The sequence below is a fragment of the Arachis hypogaea genome, chromosome 4, assembly GCF_003086295.3.
Source record: "Arachis hypogaea cultivar Tifrunner chromosome 4, arahy.Tifrunner.gnm2.J5K5, whole genome shotgun sequence".
NCBI classification, from domain to species: domain Eukaryota; kingdom Viridiplantae; phylum Streptophyta; class Magnoliopsida; order Fabales; family Fabaceae; genus Arachis; species Arachis hypogaea.
The window spans coordinates 51724540-51731180 of NC_092039.1; the positions used below are offsets into that span (position 1 = coordinate 51724540).

Here is a 6641-nt window from a genome sequence, read left to right on the forward strand (position 1 = left end):
TATTAATCCATAAAACACAGCAATGCTTCTCCACCTATGAGTTTTAGAAACTCATACTGATAGAAAATACAATGATAAACGAAAATATGGTGTAAAGTCTCCAAAAGGTTCATTAAGATTATGTAAAATATCTCTTAAATACTAAACTAATGACTAAGGATTACAGAGAATGGCATGAGGTTTATACTTGACGCTAGCTCACACAGAGCCTTCTCGAAGGACATGGTGCCTATGGTGCAAGGAATTAGGAAGCATCCAGGATCTAAAAGCTTTTGAGGATGCTCCTGCTGAGCCAAAGCATTTAGCTATTTGGTAAGCAGTGGAGGTTCTTCCTCCAAAGGCTTTGTACCAAATAACTTGGCATTCAGTTTCATGAGAGTTCCTAGGTACCGAGCAACTTACTCATCCCTAGTATTCTCATCCTCATCAGAGGATGAGTAGTCATCAGAACTCATGCACTGTAGGAGTGCATGCAAAGGAACCTCTATGTTCTCTACATGAGCCTTAGATTCCTTTAGTTCTTGGATGTGGATAACTTTAGTAGGTAAGGAACATTTGGGAGTTGTGCCATCACTAGCATTCAACGCCAGCTCTGGTGGCTCTTTGGGTATTGAACGCCCATCATGTGTGCCTTTATTGGCATTAAACACTAGTTTCCTTACCTTCTTTGGCGTTGAACGCCCAACACGGTTGTCCTTGCTTGAGTTCAACATCAGCTTCCCTGTCTGTTTGAGCATTGAACGCCTAGTGAGGGCTTCCTCTCTGGCATTCAATGCTAGAGTCCCTACTTGTTTGGGTGTTGAACCCCCAGCCAGTGTTCCCTAGCTAGCGTTCAACGCCAACTCTGCTGCCAAGATGGGCGTTAAATGCCCAGTGAGGGCTTCCTTACTGGGGTTCAACGCTAGGCTATCAGCCAGTTTAGGTGTTGAACGCCCAGTGAGATCTTCCTCACTGGCATTCAGTGCCTTCCCAATCTCTCTAGATTCAGCCTCAGCCTCAGTGGTGATGGCCTTGCACTCTTTTGATGGAAGACCATTTTTCAGTTATGAAACTATGAGTGATCTTAGAAAGGTTGGAGATTATAGCAACTAAGTCAGAAAGGTTCTACTTAGGGGTCTCCATATTCCCTTGAGAAGATGGGAATGGTAGTCTGTTGTTGAACCTGTTCTGGGTTCTTCCACCTTGATTGTTGTTGAAGCCTTGCTAAAGCTTCTGTTGATCCTTCCATGAAATGTTAGGATGATTCCTCCATGAGGGATTGTTGATGTTTCCATAGGGTTCTCCCATGTAATTCACCTCTTCCATTGTGGGTTGGTCAGGATCATAAGCTTCTACCTTAGAAGAAGCTTCTTGAGTGCTGCTAGATGCAGTTTGCATTCCAGTCAAATGCTGAGAGATCATATTGACCTGCTGGGTCAAGATCTTATTTTGAGCCAATATGGTATTCAGAGTATCAACTTCAAGAACTCCTTTCTTCTGAAGTACCCCATTACTTATAGGGTTTCTTTCAAAAGTGTACATAAACTAGTTATTTGCAACCATGTCAATGAGTTCTCTTGCCTCTTCATGTGTTTTCTTCTAGTGGAATGATCCACTAGCAGAGTTATCCAATGACATCTTAGATATCTCAGAAAGGCCATCATAGAAGATGTCTAGTGTGGTCCAGTCTGAGATCATGTTGGGAGGACATCTTCTAATAAGTTGCTTATATCTCTCCCAAGCTTCATAGAGGGATTCACCATCTTTTTGTCTAAAGGTTTGAACTTCCAACCTAAGTCTACTCAACTTTTGAGGTGGGAAGAACCTGGTCAAGAATGCATTGACCACCTTCTCCCATGTGTTAAGACTCTCTTTAGATTGAGAATCTAACCACAATCTAGCTCTGTCTCTTATAGAAAAAGGAAAGATCATGAGCTTATAGACCTCAGGACACACTCCATTGGTCTTGACATTTGGATCTTCCTGTGGAAGTCCATGGTACTGGCAGTTTTGTTGAACTAAGGTCACCAGTTGAGGTTTTAGCTCAAAGTTGTTAACTCCAATGGCGGGTATAGAGATACTTCTGCCATAGAAGTCAGAGGTAGTCTTGGTGTAAGCACCAAGAACCTTTCTTGCCTCTCCTTCATGATTAGGTTCGGCCATGTCTTTAGTTTCTTGTTCAAACTTTTCTGAAAGGTTTCTCAAGGAGTGCTATGCTTTAACTTGTTGTAATCTCCTCCTTAAAGTCCTCTCAGGTTCATGATCAAAATTAAAGAAAGGTTCTTTATCCATGTTTCTGGTCATAAACACGAAAAAAAAACAAGAGAGAAGAAGAATGGGAGCTCTTTGTTCAAGAACAGAGGACTCCCTGTGAGATGTGAAGAAAGAAGAGAAAGAAGAATGAAGATAGAAGAAGGAGATGAAGAATTCAAATATTAGAAGTAAAAAGAGAAACAAGAATTAAAATATTTTTGTTTTTATTTTGTTTATTAATTAAATTCGAAAATAGAAGTTAATTAATTAAACAGATTTGAAAATTAAATGATGAATTTTTGAAAATAGGACAGAGAAGAATTAGTTCAGAAGTTTTGAAAAAGAAAAAAGAGAAAACAACTAACTAATTAAGAAAGATTTAAATTTAAGATAGGATAGAAGATTAGAAAAGATTTGATTTTAAAAATATTTGAAAAAGTCAATAAGATAAGATAAGAATTGAAAAGATTTGAAAAAGATTTAATTTTAAAATTTTGAAAGAAGATAAGATAGAAAAGATTTTAAATTAAAGTTAAGATAAGTTAGGTAAGAAAGATAATATAAGGAAGTTAAGAAAAGATAAGTTTTAAATTAAAAGGATTTGAAATCAAAATAAAAAAGTTAGTTTCTAAAAAAGATTTGAAATTTGACTTTAAAAAAGATTTGATTTTGAAATTTGAAGTTCAAAATTTTAAAATTTTAAACTTGAAACTGAATTTTAAAATTTGAATTTTGGATTTTGAATTTTGAAATTTTTTATTTTTTAATTTTGAAATTGAAACAAGATAAGATGTAGATTTGAAAAAGATATGATTTTTGAAAAGATTTGATTTTGAAATTTGAAATTAAGATAAGATAAGATAATAATTTGAAATTAAAATCTGAATTTTTAATTAAGATTTTTGAATATTAATTAAATTAAAGATAGAAAAGATTTTTTTATTTTTGAATTTAATGAAGAAAGTGAAAAATAACAACAAGACACCAAACTTAAAATTTTTAGATCTAATGACACCAAGTATGCAAAAATTAGAAGGAAAAACACAAAGAGACACCAAACTTTAAAAATTTTAAGATCAAAACAAGAAGAAAAATAAGAACACTTTGAAGATCAAGAAAAACACCAAGAGCAAAACTCAAAGAATTCAAAAAAAAAAAACAAGAAGATGCAAAGGGACACCAAAATTAAAGATTTTGAAAACCAAAGACACGATTTTTGAAAATTATAAAAAACAGACTTAAGAAGACACCAAACTTAAAGATTGACACAAGACTCGAACAAAAGACAATAATTTTGAACATTTTTTGAAAAAGTCTCAAAGAAATTCGAAAATTCAACCAAGAACACAAACAAAAGACTCAAACCAAAAACAAAGATTAAGTAAAGAAAAGAAAAGGTTTTTGAATTTTTTTTATTTTTTCAAAAAAAAGAAAAGAAAAGAAGATAAAATAAAAGACTCTAACAAAATTAAAGAAAATACCTAATCTAAGCAACAAAATAATCCGTCAGTTGTCCAAACTCAAACAATCCTCGGCAACGGCGCCAAAAACTTGGTGCATGAATCCCCACGCTTCGTACAACTAAACCAGCAAGTGCACTGGGTCGTCCAAGTAATACCTGAGGGAGTTAGGGTCGATCCCACGAGGATTGTGCTTTGAAAGCAAGCTATGGTTGTCTTGCGGATCTTAATCAGGCGGATAGAAGATGTTGGTATGTTTGTGATTCCATAAATGGAATAAAGATGGAATTACAAGGTTTGATTATAAGAATAAGACAATGGTTAAGGCTTGGAGATGCTTTGTCCTTCTGGATTAACTCTGGTATTACTATCTTCTTCAATTGTGAATAATTTCTTCTGTGGCAGGTTGTATGTGATTGACGCTGGTTTGAGCAGCTGCCAATACTCCTCTAGATCTGAACCCCAAGGTTAGTGCGGATCCATTCTGATTGAGGGTGAAGCTCCTACAGTTCATTCTCTTTGATGATCCTACTCAAAACGCCACAAACAAGGTCGAATCTTCCGGATCAGAGGATGCTACGCCTTTGGGTTCTAGCTTCTACCACATAGACACTAATCTCTCCATACTTCGGCTCAACTAGTGTCTCAAGAAGTCCCCAACGAAGTCGTGTATTAGCCGTCTAAGAGATGTATAATCAAGCTGGTGGTTCATCATTATCCGATGAAAGATTCACTCTGAACCCATGTAGAATGTGATAATCTTATGCTAGTTCAACATATTCATATTGATGAAGAATGAAGATACTGATGACAAGTCATCATATGCTACCTTTTCAAGCAAATTTCACTTGTTTCATTTGTTTTTATGCACTTTCTTGCATTGTAAGTTAGTAATTTGGAGTGGAATTACATGGTTTCTTTGAATCAACCAACCACCCTTTAATTGGCACAAAATCATGAGGTTTAAGCTTGAATTAATTGGTTTTTAAATGAATTTTAAACCTTATGAATTTGGTGATACTTTGATTGGTTTTTTTGATTACTTGTAGGTGAAGAAAATGAAGAAAGAGAGAAAGCGTGGCCTAAGGAAAGGAAAAGCGTGGCACATTGCAAGGAGCAAGAGCCTAGAGCTCTTGCCAAGAGCCTAGAGCTCTTGTGAAGAGCTTTACTTCAAAGACCAAAGGCCAAGCAAGGGAAGAGCTAGCCTCTCCACAAGAACCGAGCGCTACACATCAAGGAGGGAGCAAGGCAAAGTTTCAAGGGTCAGCTCTTGCCAAGAGCTTTATCGGGCTACTCTCCAAGAAAAATCAAGGAATAAAAGCTGGCCAATGCACTCACCAAGATTTGAACTCAAGACCAAAGGGGAAGGGTGCAGCGCTACTTTGCTAGAAAAATAAGCCAAAATTGGCTTGTTTTCACTCCATGGGATTCGAACTAAGGGCATCAAGGAAGCAAGGCATTTGGCGCTACTTATGTGCCAAAAAAAATGGGCAGCACTTGCACTCCTAAGGATTCGAACTGTGGCCCTCAATAAGGACAAGGAGCAAGCTCAGCTCTTGCCAAGAGCTGAGCGCTACTTCTTTGTCACATGATGCATAGGGTGCGCGCAATTTGGCAAGGAAAAAGAGAACCAAAGCTCGGCTCTCACAAGCAACTGAGCCTAGCCCTGGGAGCAACACCCATGGGTTAGAAAATTCACCAAAAATTCAAATTAAATCCATTTCTTCACCAAATTTAGAAGGCCACCCAAATTTTGAAATCCAAAATAGGAAGTGTATAAATAGATGTTAGTTAGATTTAGAGAGGACCTTTTTTTTACTTTTCTTTTGATCATTTTTTAGACTTTTTGAATTTGGAGTTTACTTTTGTTTTGAGTTTTCATTTTCTTTGAACTTTAGCTTTGAATTGGGAAGTAGAATTGAGTTCTCTTCCTCTGGATTTTCTTATTTTTTCTTTTTAGGCACACTTAGCTTGAGTCTTGGGTGTTGAGAATTGAGGAAATTCTGTCTCAATCTCACCTTGAGATCCCTTTGTTCCTTTCTTTGCATAATTTAAGATTTGGTGATTTGAATTCAAGTTTCTTTACTGTTTTGATCTTTAATTTATTTTCAATTGTTCTTTGAGTTGGATCAAGGAAGGCAGTGAGATCTAGACTTGGTTTTCTAGTCTCTTGACCCCTGAGATCTTGCATATTCCTTTTAGTTCATCTGTTGAATGCTTCTTCAAGCTAATTTATTTTTCTGTTTGAGATCTATTTCAATTCAAGTCATCCTCTACTCTTATGCTTGTTGCAATTTACTTTTCCTTGTTAAATTTCTGCAAATCCCAACTCCCTGATCCCTTTATCATTTAAGCAATTAACATTTCTTACACTCTAAGTTTCTGTTATTTACTTTACTTGTTCTTTAAGATTCAACACTTTTACTTTCTGTTTCTTTAATTTACTACAATTCTCCCCCTCTACTTTTACAATTCATGCAATTTAGCTTCTGTCAATTACAAATCACTCAAATCAACTCTTGTTTGCTAGACTAAATTAACCACTAAACTAAAATTGATCAATCCTTCAATCCCTATGGGATCGACCTCACTCTGAGTGAGTTATTACTACTTGATGTGACCCGGTACACTTGCCGGTGATTTTTGTGTTGAATCGTCTTCCACACCATCAGATACATCTTATAAAAGAGAATCAAACACGAATTGAGAAAGAATAGTAGTACTTTTATTAATCCAAAAAACTCAACAGGGCTCCTCCCTTCAACCTAGGAGGTTTAGAATCTCATACTGACAGAAAATACAATGATAAACAAAAATATGATGTAAAGTCTCCAAAAGGTCCGTTAAGATTATGTAAAATATCCCTTAAATACTAAACTAATGACTAAGGATTACATAAGAAGGGTAAAACAGTGTTTTCGTGTTAAAATCCACTTCTGGGGACCACTC

General features: G+C 36.0%; 1 non-coding gene across 1 annotated transcript; it reads left to right on the forward strand.

Moving 5' to 3' along the window:
* The first annotated feature begins 1670 nt into the window (after positions 1–1670).
* Positions 1671–1779, forward strand: LOC112799517 (small nucleolar RNA R71). The gene has a single exon (XR_003201093.1). It is a non-coding gene; the product is annotated as a small nucleolar RNA R71 (small nucleolar RNA).
* Positions 1780–6641: the final 4862 nt, after the last annotated feature.